The sequence below is a fragment of the Aethalodelphis obliquidens genome, unplaced genomic scaffold (genome assembly GCF_003676395.1).
Source record: "Aethalodelphis obliquidens isolate GAN/ISIS:26980383/991018 unplaced genomic scaffold, ASM367639v1 scaffold40, whole genome shotgun sequence".
Taxonomy (NCBI): Eukaryota; Metazoa; Chordata; class Mammalia; order Artiodactyla; family Delphinidae; genus Aethalodelphis; species Aethalodelphis obliquidens.
This window is the reverse complement of record NW_020837984.1, coordinates 5,557,660-5,572,029: the sequence shown is the minus strand read 5'-3', so window position 1 is coordinate 5,572,029 and position 14,370 is coordinate 5,557,660. Positions and strand designations below refer to the sequence as shown.

Below are 14,370 nucleotides of genomic sequence, written 5' to 3'. Positions count from 1 at the left end.
GTGTTTCTAGGAATTGGTCCATTTTATCTAAGCTATATATTTTTTTTTTTGCGGTACGCGGGCCTCTCACTGTTGTGGCCTCTCACGCTGCAGAGCACAGGCTCTGGACGTGCAGGCTCAGCGGCCATGGCTCACGGGCCCAGCCGCTCTGCAGCATGTGGGATCTTTTGTTAACCTTTTCAAAGAACCAACTTACAATTTCATTGATTCTATCTATTATTTTCCTATTCTGTTATTGATACCACTCTGATTTTTATTACTCCCTTACTTCTGCTAGCTTTGGTTTTACTTTGCTCTTATTTTTCTACTTTCTTAAGGTACAGAGTTAGTTTATTGATTTGAGATTTTTTTTTTAAATGTAAATGTTTATAGTTATATATTTCTCTTTGAATACTGCCTTCACTGCATCCCATGAGTTTTGTTTGTTTTTGGTTTTGGTTTTTTACCACCAGCATCACTTTTAACAAAACATGGAAGATTTTATGACAGGGAAAGTGGGAAGAGTAAAATATGACCTTTTTAAAACCACAAAAAGCCTTCTGTACATGTCTAGCACTTGGCAGAGGGCAGGGCAGGCACTGCAGTAGCAGGCCGGAGCCAACCTTTTTTATAGATGATATCATAGTGTCCAGGTCAGTAGAGAAGTTAGACCTTGGGTTCTGAGCCCTTGAGGAAGATGTGTGTGTGTCAGTAGTGCCATAATCACTGCAGGACATGTACTCCACCTGGATGAAGATGCTGAGGGCCTGAGTCAGTGTGATGATGTGGATGTGGTCATTCTCCTTGCACATGGCTTCCACTTCCTGATGGCAGAACTCCTTGACAGTTTTCCCACTTTCCATGAAGTGCTTGAAGAACTTGCTCTTAAGCTGCAGGTAGCTGAGGTGAGCAGCCCCAGACAGACCACCAGGTAATCAGAGTTACTCTGGTTTTTGAAGGAGGCCAACAGGTCTGCTACTGAGGTTCACTTCTCTACATGCTCAATCAAGTTCATGGATATGTTGTGGAAAGCCTCAACAGTGGACCTAGCCCTGGGACACCAGGTCCTCTTTGCTCTTAGCAGGCATATCCTTGAACCACTGCAATTCCTTCCTGTCATCCAGCAGTGCCTCCAAGTGGGAGAATCTGAAAGCTCAATAGATACAGTTCCCATCAGGCCTGATCTTGCCAATATACGACTACTTTTCGTGGAGGTTCTTGATCTCATGCTGCTAGACACTGTCATCCTCAGCATACTCTTTGCACAGAACTGACAGCTCCAGATGCTCAGAGACCAGAGAGTTCTGCACAGCATTCTCTTGCTGACCCATGATGGCTTCAGCACAGACAAGACAGTTAACACCTTTGGAGCTGCTGCCCAGATGTTTCTTCTTCTGCTCCATAAGTTTTTTTTTTTTTAATTAATTCATCTCTAATTATTTTCTAATTGCCTTTGTGATTTCTTATTTGACCCAGTGATTACTTAAGAGTGTGCTTTCCATATATTGGCGAATTTTCCAGTTTTCTTACAAAACTATAACTTCATTGTGATCGGACAATATATTTTCTATGATTTAAATGTTTTAAAATTTATTGAGGATTGTGTTGTGGCCTATTAATGTGTCTCAGTGTATGTCTCTTTGAGTTTATCCTACGTGGGATTTGTTGAGCTTCATGGCTTTATAGATTCATGTTTTTCATCAAATTTGGGAACTTTTCAGCCAGTATTTCTTCAAATATTTTTTTCTGCCCCTTTCTCTCTCTCATCTCCTGCAATCTGGAAATCAGATTCACCCCCTTTCCCTAGGGTTTGATGATTTTTTTGTTTGCTGAATGCTGTAGTTCATTTGTTTGATGACTTCCCCAAACTGTTTCTGCAAAGGCTTGTTGTGTATTCCTTGTTGTGTGTGGCCACTGTGGTCTTTATACCTTAGCTTATGTTCAGCTAGAAGTTTGACATGGATTTCTTTGAATGCCAGTGCTGAACAAACAACACCTCTCCAAGTATTTTCAGGTTGACTCTATGCCAGGGCACTCCTTCAGCACTCAGGCAGGCTTGCACTGACTGTAGGGATCCGTCTGAGGTAAAAGCTTAGTGTATTCTCAAGTCTTCTCTGAGCATTCATCATACTCTGGACATGCACATGATTTTCTGTATTTCCCTGCATATATGCCTGCTTGTACATGTTCTAATTTACTAAAGAAACTCTCCTCAGCTTTTGTTCTCAGGCCTTAGGTGGTCTTTTGTATGTTTTGACTATAATCCTTTGCCCCAGGCAACTGAGGTTTGTTAGTTTGGCTGGCTGTGTTTTTGAGCAACACCCACTGTTTTTATGGCTTGAGTTTCTAGTTAGATGAAACAGAGGTGAGCACCTTGTACTAGTCCTTCAGGTCACACTTGGTGGATAATTTCTACTCTGCTCCCTGCTGAACCAGGGACCAGGGTCCTATGGTGGGAATCTGAATTGCTGCTGCTTTGATATCACCACCATTCTGGGGAGGGGATGGTGCGTGAATGAGTAAAAATGCCATAAAGCTTTCCTACTGTCTCAAAGTTGCCTTTTTTTTTTATTCGACATCCACTTAGTTGCTGTAAACCTTTGACTGTTTTCCAGAGCTCTGATAAAGTTGATTCTAACAATTTCTTCTTGTTTTTCAACGTTTTTTTTTTGTGTGGGGAAATGAGAGCTCTGCCATTTTGCCAATGTCACTCCCACTCTAAAATTAACCACTTCATTCTTTTGGAAAGGTTTAAGAGACTCCTACAATTTCAACTGGAAGAAGCTTTTGTGATCATGTAGTCTGGTAGTTTGTAACCCTTCTCCCCAGAGCACCAGGGGTTCCATGGTATTCCCTCAGGGACACTCAGAATGTTTGAGGCTCTTTACTGTCACTCTCCTCCATTTTCACCTGTCATTCAGAGTTTGTCACTATTATTATTATTTTTTAACGGTAAGTTTTCATTTGAATCAAGAATTTTTAGCTTAAAAAATTTTAGAAATCATTGATTTATATCAAGTGCTTAGTTCAGAGCTAGGCAAAGAAGGTTCAGGTTCCTTATTCAAAGTCATCAAGTTTCCAGGCTACTCAGCCAGGTAGCTGGACTAAGACATGTAGGCTTGCTTGGCAGGATAATAACTTGGTGGCTTTGTTCCACAGTTAACTAGGGTAAAAGCACTGTGCTATGTAGGGGAAGGCAGGAGAAGGAGATTATTGTGGCATTTCTCAATCCTTTTCTAACATCCTGAACAATCTAGTTTTTGCTCCAAATGTGCATCCTCTGTCAGCACAGTAGGTCTACAGTTGACCAGATTTGAATCTTCTTGGAGGGTAGCTTGTCAACTATCTATTGTTACTGTAGAATGCCTGCCTCACTTCCTTCACCGTCATCCCAGGAGTTAGCAAAGTATTTTTTCTTCCCACATATATTTCTCTCCCCTAGAGGAGATATAGAAAATAAAATTTTCTCCATCTTGTTACATTTTCTGTTCCACTTATCTACGGCCGCTAGCTCTGAATACGTAAGAATATGACATGGTGGTAGTGAAACTCTTTTCTGTTTTTCACTGTTTTTGAGCAATAGAAGGGAGATTAAGTGATTACTGAACAAGACATTGGTACCCAGGAAGAACATGGGACACCACACATGATATCAAGGTAGACCTAAAGAGAGACTTTCTAAGGTTGGAGAATTTTCTGCTGAGAGAAAACAGCCGTCTTTGTTGGATGAATTTCACCTCAGTTCTTAGAAAGTGAGTTGATCTGCTTTACTTAACCTCTCACAGTCTCTCAGAGCCCTAAGATTCCATCTTTTGTAGTACAGGTAATTAAATAATTTCTGATTCTGCATATGTTCTGAATGATGAATTTTATTTTCTTTGGTACAATTATATATATTTATATATGTAAATATATAATATTTATGCATATATATACACACACATTTTTATTAGTTGATTGTATAAAAGTATGAAAACATGGTACTATCACTCAGAAGTTTGTAGGAGCAGCAGTTTTCAATCCATGTAATATTATATCTAAACAGAAACAATCGCCTTGGAGGTTTTCTTGCTGGCTGGTATATTGACATGATTGTGATACCTCCAGCTGGCTTTTTCACACTGACAATTACACGCATGCCCCATGATACTTGATGCTCACAGAGCATAAAGAGGAAGGAAAACAGTGATCTTAGGTCCATGAGGGAAGGCTATAACCACGGACAAAGTAAGCAAACGGAAACCCAGCTAATTGAAAGGGAGGGTAGTTAAAATTTAGCAGTGTTGAATTGGGAATAGCATCAGTGTCAAAGGGAACTTGAATTTAGCTGGGTGATTGAAAAATCACATGGCAAATTATTTCTCCCTCTGAACTTATGGTACCAAAGTAAGGCAAAGATTTTTCACCCTGTGTCTTAGAAGGGGGTGTTTGGAACAAGTGGATAAAAGCTGTTATTTTCTAACATCAGAAGTAGATTTAATCTTTTTGCATGTTTTAACTGTGACATTATAGGTGTGTAGCTTTATGGTAACATGGACATTGGTGGCTTCTGTTTGAAGGTTCTAAGTATTTGACCTCTTTACCACCATGTAACTCCCTCCCCCACCCACAGTAATAATACTTCTGATTTTTAAGGTGAGGAATAATGGGCGTGTATTACATTAATAATAAAAAATGAACAGTGACATATTAAGGCAAAAAATACTAAAAATCCTCCTTTGCATGCTTCACAGAGATAACTTGGAGTATAGTGGAAAGACCTTGAACTGGGAATTCAGAAAACTTGGATTCAAGTGTGCACTCTGCCACTTACCATGTGATTTTGTCAAGTTAATTTTCTTCTCTTAGCCTTTTTTCTCCCAACCCTAACACCCCCAATTTGCACTACAGAGACAGGATCTACTCCCTGGTTTATTTTGAAATAATATGTAGGGACCATTTGGAAACAAATGATATGGATGGTGATGGTCTCAACTACAAATTAATGTTTTCAAAAATTATTATTCTGATATAGTATTTTATATTTTTTTGAAGGTGAAACAAGACCAATAACAAACCATGTTTTTACAAAAAAGCAAACATTTAATTACTGTTTTCACCTGAATTGGCAGTGAGGCATATTGGAAAAAGAGCTAAGTAGAAGCCAGAATCAACTAATTGCTGTCAACTAACAGAGCTTGTGTGTGTTGCTTCAGACCCCTGAGTCTTTACTTGTTTATCATTCAAATGCAAATGCTCTATTTCCTAAGTTCCTTTAAAATGTTGGGACTTCGTTTTATCCTCCTTTATTCTATTGCCATTACCCCCAACCCTCCTTCGCACACATACCTCTCTACCACTTCTTTCTCCTGGCTAACTTTAACAAGGTCTTCATAACTCAGCTCAGATGTTATCTCTTTCAAGAATTCTTTAATTTCTCTTGGCAACAAGAGGCTGGCTTAACTAATAAGTCTCCTCAGTGTTATCTTAACACCTACACCTACCTATATCATTGGACTCTACTATTTGGTTATAAGTGTTTATATATCTTTTACCCCAACTACAATCTAAGACTCTTGAAGGTAGGGTCATGTGTTGCTCATTTGGGGACTGGCATTTAGTAGATTTTTAATGAATGTTTCTTTTTTTTTTTTTGAAGATGTTGAGGGTAGGAGTTTATTAATTAATTAATTTATTTTTGCTGTGTTGGGTCTTCGTTTCTGCGAGGGCTTTCTCTAGTTGTGGCAGGCGGGGGCCACTCTTCATCGTGGTGCACGGGCCTCTCTTGTTGCGGAGCACAGGCTCCAGACGCGCAGGATCAGTAGTTGTGGCTCACGGGCCTAGTTGCTCTGCGGCATGTGGGATCCTCCCAGACCAGGGCTCGAACCCCTGTCCCCGGCATTAGCAGGCAGATTCTCAACCACTGCGCCACCAGGGAAGCCCCATGAATGTTTCTTTAATGAGTGAATAAATTAATGAATGTATAATGTATGAGAAGCTCTTTGAAAAGAATAAAAGACAACGTGGAAATGGTATTTTTCAAATATAACTACAGAAGGAAGGAGCATTTGTCTAGTGAAACAGTACTGTATTTGGAAGTCAGTTATTGGGCCATCTCTACTAATTTGGTGAGTAACTCCAGGAAAATCACTTAAGCTCTCAGCATTCAACTTCCCATCCAAAATAGGGCAATCTGCATTTCCCGTTGCCTGACATTAGGAATGTCACAGAGGCCAAAATTAGAGCGATTACGTGACATCTGCTGATTTTTTTTTAAAAAGAAAGTATGCTGTGTGTTCTTGGGGGGATACATTAACACCTGTTCATAATCAAATTGCTTTATACTCAAGATATTCCTGAAGTTTTCTCTAAATGATTTAAAATTAAATAACATTTTAAATGGACTGAAGGAGATTTGTATTTAAAGCATAGTTTTGGTCTATACCAGTTTTATAGAGTACAAAATCCTCTTGAAGGGGAACAATTATTTTTAATTTAGATTTGTAATTTGTATTTGTTTTGTAATTTAGAATTTTCTTGTGATACCAACCTCTTAAAGCAGCACCCTCCTATATTTCTCTGACTGTGTCTCATCTTCTGTTTAATGAGCCATAATTGACTGGCAGTGGAGAAGAAATATCCACCACTGAACTGCCTTTTATTGTCTTTGGGAAGCTGAACTTATGTTCACGAACACAGCCTCTGTCCTGCAAACAATAATTTTCAGAATTGTGAACAGATATTTGTGTCTTTGAGAAATATGTAAAGAAGCATTAAGGTGATGGTTCCAGGAACTTTGGGAAATCTTAAACTAAGACAAGAGGTACATCGCTCAATAATTCCCCAGAGAATTGGAGACTTTCTTTCTTTCTTTCTTTCTTTTTCTTTTTAACTGACCCCAGATGAGTAATTAATCCAGTTAGTTTCTCATGTAATTATGATGTTACTTACCCCTACTTTATCAGGACACTTCTTGTCCTCACCTGGGCAAGAATGTAATTTAGGCCTTGCTTACTCTCCGATTAAGAATACAAACTAAATAGTGTTTAGATTTTCCTTGTTATGAAATTAATGTGGAGCTGGGTTCCTTCTTAGGTGTCCCACTATGCTTCTGTATGAAATTCTGTCTCACGGGAGTGTGACACCTATGTCTTAATTGCTTCTTTTTTTGTTGAGTCAACTGGATTGAAGTATACTGTATGTACAGTAAACTGTACCCATGTAATATCCTTGTAGTCACCACCATAATCAAGGTGCAGGGCATTTCGACCACCTCCAGAAGATCCCTCCTGCGTCTCTGCAGTCATTTCCCACTCCATTCCAGCCCTAGGCAACCGTGGATCCGCTTTCCATCACCGTAGATTAGTTTGCATGACTTTCTTCTTGAGCCCACCTTTTTGAGGTTGAGTTCTTTCATGAAGAGATAAACTATATGGTTGGGAGGACGGAAAAGGCAGAGCTGAGGCATCTATTCCAGTAAATCACTTCAGATCTGATAAGCACTAAATTTTGTGGAAGCAAGGTTTATCTGAAGTCATAGGCTGGTAGTTACCTTTAGAACATGGTTAGCCAAGAACAACAAAATTGGAATGGAATTTACATTTGGGCCATTTAATGCAGAAGCATCTAGGAGGAAGTTCAAGGTTTCCAGCCACTTTGATGAAGTAAGTTTTCCATTCTTCATATGAACTCGGTCCCATGCTTTTAGCCATCACTAAGCTAAATGGGCTATAATATCTATTTTTTACATGTTCACCATTCAGAAATAAGGTGGTGGTTGTCCTTGGACTGTGTAAACTTACAGGATATAAACACTTATTTTTAGGGGTGCAGAACTTTGTTGTATTTAAATTTTGAAGGTGGTCAAGGTACAGGGCCAAGATTTCTCATCTGCATTTGACCTTTTCATGATAGCTCTAACCACTGGACATTTAACTTTTTATGGCCAAGAGTCAAGTGCTGTTGGTGAAATGTTTGCAAAAGGGTTGGCATGAAACTGCCTCACTGGTATTTTATGCTTGTGCTACAGTCCAGAAATAAACATTACGTTTCTTTCTCTAAATATATTTGTGTCCTGGATAGCCTACTGACAACTATTGTCTTCATTTTTTTTCCCCCAGTTAAATAGCAATTGTTCTGGATGAAGGAATGGCACTGTTTAAAACACTTTCACGCTAAGAGTCTCCTGGTAGGAAGGAAAATAGATTTCCAGTCTTAAGAATCAAATGGCCCTATTCAATGTCAGTCTTATGACTCTCCTCCCCCCATATTAAAATTTCGTTAAATTGGGCTCTAATCTGTTTCAAAGCAAAGTTGAGAAGCTCCTATGTCAGGACTGTCCTAGATACAGGTATCTTTCCAGCTTATAGAAGTACCTTTTTCTTGCTAATATTTAGTGGAAGAAGTGATATTTAACCTTTGGATGCCAGGGTTTCCTTTATTCTTTTCAAGGAGGTTTAATTAACCCATCTCTTTTTTCATTTACCCTATTGTTTGGAAATTTCTGGGAACATAATTTACTTAAAGCAGTAAGTCATATTTTTGTCCTCTCTCCTCTTTTTTGTTCTTCCATAGGCGAGAACTGTAGTATATGCAGATTACTGAGAGAGGAAGAATAATATCTGAAAAGGTGGCTTTCTTAAAAGACACCAATAGCATTAGTGTCACGTCTGAAGCACCCATTTGTGTCAACTGTAGAGACCTTTCAATGGAAAATTGTGCAGTGCTACCTTTTAAAGTATGAAATGCTAATTTGGGATTTACAGTTTTTGAACTGGAGGGCTGCATTTTGCATGGGATTTTGTTTAATTTCCCAGTGAAAAAAGGCATTTGAAACACAACTGCCTACAGCCAACTGTCAACAAAAATCAACTGTAATAGCACAGAGCCTGTCACTGATGTATGTGGTGATGTGGTAATCTTCTCAATTTAGCTGGATATTTCTCCTTCGTACAAAATAGCTGAAAGTCTTGCTAGGCATTTATGAATATCGGGAGGTATTATTAGGCTGATAATGGGGCCAGATTAAGGAAGTGTACACTGGTTCAAAGTGTCCGTTAAAGAGACACAAAATGGGGTGGTGCTTGGCCCTCAGTGTAAGGGAATCTTCGCATTTCAGGTTTGCTTAAGATTTGGGCGATAGCAAGCTGAGTTCCATCTGCTGTGAAAGTGGCTTTCTGGGGAAAAAAATAAAGTTGTTATGCTATTTTTCCCCCAGAAATCTGTTATTGTTTATCAAGAGGGTGAAATTAAAAATCTCTAAAAATGGAAGTGAGGAGGGCAAACTAGGGAAATCTCCTGGGGTGAGACTGGTCAGTGTTCTTCTCCCTTAGACATTGAGAACCAGTGGTTGAGGGCTGGCATCTTTTCCCTCTCAATCATGACTCTCTTAGAGCTGGGAGAAGAGAATTCTTTTGGAGTGTCTGTATTTTAGTAGTGGGACACCCTTGGGTTCTAAATAACTGGCAAATGCAAGGCAAAAAATAAAGCTGCGTATAACCTATTCTTTTTTTTTTTGCGGTATGCGGGCCTCTCACTGCTGTGGCCTCTCCCGTTGCGGAGCACTGGCTCTGGACACGCAGGCTCAGCGGCCATGGCTCACGGGCCCAGCCGCTCCGCGGCACGTGGGATCTTCCCAGACCGGGGCACAAACCCGCGTCCCCTGCATTGACAGGAGGACTCTCAACCACTGCACCACCAGGGAAGCCCTAACCTATTCTTTGGCAAGGCACAAAGTTGGCACTTATTAATAGCTGTCATCAACACATGGCATTAAGTGAAGCTTCTTATATCAAAGGGGAATTTAGAATCAAATAGCACTTTATGTTATCAGTTACTATTTTTTTAATTTAGTATTTAAAATGAGCCATATTCAGGTCTGGCCACACCATTTACTAGCTCCATGGTAGCCCATCTCTCTGTGATTAAGTTTCTTCATCTCAAAATTGGATTAATAATCATGCCCACCTTATGGGGATTTTGTGAGAGTTAAGTTACCTTGTAGATATAAGGAGTTTATAAAACTGTTTGACATATAATAAGCATCATATGATTAGTTATTACCATCATCATCAAGACAAGCAACATATTCACTATTATCAAGTACTCATGCTAGAAGGGTGAAAAGTAGAATATGCTAGCACATATACTACATAACCTATTGTGAAACGTATATTCATTTTTCTTAATCATTGTGTTTTTATATATTGGTGGAAGACAGGAGTGAACCACATTATCTGAGCTACGTGTAATATGTTCTAAGATACTTATAAATAGCACCATGGCTAATAGGAGCTTGACAGTGCCATGACCTGTTTTGTGCACTGCCTTCCCACTGCCCCTTTCTCTGAAGCTCTGCCCTTCTGCAGCTCCTGCTTCCCATATGATCCTGATCTATTCTCTTCCCTGCTTGTGTTGGCCAATGATGATAGACCAAGGATGGACCTCTGATGGAGGGGTGTGGCTCCAGAGAGGCATGTCAGTAACATGGTACACCTCTAAAAAAAAGCTAGATTGAGCCAATCCAATTCCTTTCTCTGCAGTTCTGTGACTGTGCACCGAGGTACCATTGTTGATTATCAGCAGGTGCCGAAATTCAAAAACTATGAGATGGAAGGGAGAGTAGGGTGAGATGTGGCCTTGGCCGTTATGTACGGATTAAAGCTATGATAAGACAGTGGAGCAAAGAGAAAAGCAACCACACCATGAGAGACACACCATGAGAGAGAATCTCTGAGGCTGCATGTTTTTCTCTGTTTCCTGAGCTTTCACAACTGGCTCTGCAGTTTTTCCAGATCCCATGAGACCTCTTTATTTCCCTACAACAAAATTCCCTTCCTCTCAACTTCCCACTAGTGTGAGAGTATTTCTGTTCATTGCAGCCAATTAGGGCACAGAGGGTCTAAGGTTTCTTGTGTGAGTAGGAAGTAAAGTTTTCTGCTAACAAGTAAAAAAACACTGCATGTAGTAGAATTAAAATAAAACTGAAAGTGGTCAGTGAGGGAGATTCTTATTTGCCATATTCGAAGTCTTAGGGATGAAGGGGTGCTAGAAATAAGGGGATGGACAATTATCTCTAGGTTCTAATGGACTGACAAGATCTCTGCACACACGGTGATGATTACTTTTTAACAGAGTAGACATAATCAACAAGAAAATATAAATTAAGGTGGTAACATGGTAATCATAGACTGAGAGGAGTTTTATGAAGGAAATAAAGAGTAAAATTAGGAGATCCATTGGAGGCTTAGTGAAGTGTATTCCTTAGCATTAAATTATTTTGTTGGGTAACTGCCAGTGATCTCTGAGTAAAAAATTCCCATATGACCTTGATTCATTCTCTTCCTCTGCTTTGGCCAGTGATGAAGGACCAGGGATGGGTCTCTGATGGAAAAGTGTGGCCCAAGACAGGCATAGGTACAGATACAGAGATACTGGATCAACATACACTCCACTCCTAACAGGACATAAAGCTTTTCTTTTATATCAAAGATGATACCAAAACCCATCAATGTACTACTGAGTTTTTCTTCTCTATTTGGAACGGATTTGGATGGTGGATAATGGAACAACCATTTAATGAGCCTACCTTCTACTAGGCAATATCTTTTTCACAACTTTCTGGTTTAACGGACAAAGCCAGCTGCTCTCACCTTGGAATCATTGACATTCACGTGCAGTGACTACCTGGGATTCAGGCTTCTGTCTGGATCTGTTCTGGACCAAAGGTGCTTTAATATGCTACTTGTTTCTTCTAGCCTCAAGTTCTGGCCTGAATACAGACTTTAATGAGCAACTCATATATAAATAGTATAAAAGAAGAATTAACTATCATTACTCAGTTGCTTTCTTTCTCTTTAGAAATGAGTTGCTTTTCAGTTTTAAGTTTTCCAACTATTTGTTACTATTTTATTTATTTATTTTTGGCTGCGTTGGGTCTTTGTTGCCGAGCATGGGCTTTCTCTAGTTGCAGTGAGTGGGGGCTACTCTTCGTTGTGGTGCACGGGCTTCTCATTGCGGTGGCTTCTCTTGTTGTGGAGCACGGGCTCTAGGCGTGTGGGCTCAGTAGTTGTGGCTCGCTGGCTCTAGAGCACAGGCTCAGTAGTTGGCGGCGCATGGACTTAGCTGCTCTGCAGCATGTGGGATCTTCCTGGACCAGGGCTTGAACCCGTGTCCTCTGCATTGGCAGGCAGATTCTTAGCCACTGTGCCACCAAGGAAGCCCTCCAACTATTTGGATGGAGATTCAGGTTGGAGAGAAGAAGTGTTTCTTTGTTTTCATTATCACTTCCTGCTAAAAGTTATGTAGTTAATTTCCAGAGTTAGACATCCCCTTGAGTACTCATGATATGAAGTAGAGAGATTGCTGCTCTGTGGCTTTAAGATCATTGAATACCCAGAATAAACCACCTACAGGGTACCAGACCCATAGTTGTAAAAGCAAAGAGGGATCTAGAGCATTGGAAAGGGAATACACCAAGCACAAGGTTGCAGTTACAAAGCAACAGAATTTACTGAGCATGGAAAATTCTCTCACTAAATAGATGAACAGTCCTCTGAGTTCTTCCCAGGATGCCAGACAAGTGGTCTCAGCAAGAACTTTCTCTTCTTCAGGATTTTTATTTTTAAAAAAGGACGGTTAGACAGATACAAGCACACTGACAAGTAAGCCTTTGGATGGAGAAGTGAGGCCAGGAGCACCGTGCGCTGCTTCTCCAGAGGATGAGTATTGACTGCTTACAGTGTTTCTCCAGGGTGCTGACCTTGACATCCAGATGGGTCTTTTGGTTATGATATTCTTAGTGCTTCTTTACTGTGCACTTTTTATTCAAAGGTACTTAGGTATGATGATAAGAAAATGCAATCACCACCTCCCCCGTTGTCCATCAGAAATGACATGTCGTGAATAATTATTTCAGGCAAAGTGGTGATACTTCTTCCTTGCAGTCTCATTTTATCCCCGTGAGAAGACTTGTGTCTACTTCTCTCCGTAGACTTAGACTTGGGCAAAGTATGATACCAGTACACATTTTTCTTCTCATGAGGTCAGTATTCTCTGATGTTTGGCATACATTTATTCAACAAATACTGATCCAGAGCCTACTTTGTGCCAGAAACCACTGGAGATGCAGCAGTAAACAAGACAGACAAGGTCTTTTCTCACATGAGATTCTAGTGAGGAAGACAGATCATCAAGTAAATATAAATAAACAATGTAATTATAGATTGTGACGATTTCCAGGAAAGAAATAAAGAATAGAACTAGGGTTTCTTAAAAGTTTATCCAGTTGGTGCTAAGGCCCATCCTCTCCTCATACCAAACCTCTAACATGCTTTCTTAATCTTTGAAGTATGCACAACTAACATTTATTTTTCAGTTTTACACACACAGCTTGAAGTAATTGAAAATTCAAGCTCTTCTGTCCTTTCCAAACAAATTTTAATCCCTAAGTCTCTCACATATAGACATTTTAGGACTGCCAATAAGCCCAGTATTAAGCAATTTCCTTGGGAGAAAAGACACAAGACACAAATTCTACATTATCCAAGTTTGGAACCCAGAAGGATGAGTAACTGAGTGGCAGTTATTTGCATACATATCTGTCTTCCCTATTATACCTCCTTGGAGGTAGACACTAATCTGTTTTTTTTTTGTCACCTGTGATACTTAGCATCATGATATGCACATAGTAGGAACTCAGTATATTGTTCATTGAATTCAACTGAATTAGCAAAAACACAGGCACTTGCCAAAGGTATTAGTGAATACATGTTTGAAGAAAATTAACTAACAAGTTAAAAAATCAGTATTCACATGGATTTTGGCTAAGCAGATACATTTCCTTACTGGTGAACATAAGGATTTTCAGACCAATGAATCTGGTATCCTAAAGTCCCTTACCAACAAGGCATGGCAGGGATGGAGGAAAAGGAATGTGGGCTGAATGCAGACTTTGGCAAATGGTTGGCACTTGAATCTCTCCTGCCATAGTCATAAGCTCTTGGTCTGCCTGGCAGGAGCTATGAGAGATAAACTGAGAGGTCCTAGGATGAGAGCGCCCTATGAAGGTGCTGAGGCTAGTTTCATCTTGGCCTGAAGTTTGTGAGAAGGCCCTGCCCCTACCGAGTGATTTCAGGGTGCTTCTCCTCTGAGCCCTCCCTTCAGGGACCTGGTTCAGATGATCCCTTTGTTGAGACCTCAGATGTGCAAGTCCTCTTCATAGAGCTGGGGATACAAAGATGGAAAATCAAGATCCTTGCTCTTAGGTAACCACTATTCCAAATAATTGGAGAGGAAGGACTTAACATTTAACCAGTAAAGGAGCACCAGCAGTGATATTCTTCCTGCCTTGAGAGTTCACCTTTGTACACACACACACACACACACACACACACACACACACACACACACACA

At 40.0% G+C, this 14,370-nt stretch overlaps 1 pseudogene; it reads right to left on the bottom strand.

Annotated features, from left to right (window-relative positions):
* Window positions 1–549: 549 nt before the first annotated feature.
* Window positions 550–1,382, bottom strand: LOC113633469 (ubiquitin thioesterase OTUB1 pseudogene; annotated as a pseudogene).
* Between the last annotated feature and the right edge of the window lie 12,988 nt (window positions 1,383–14,370).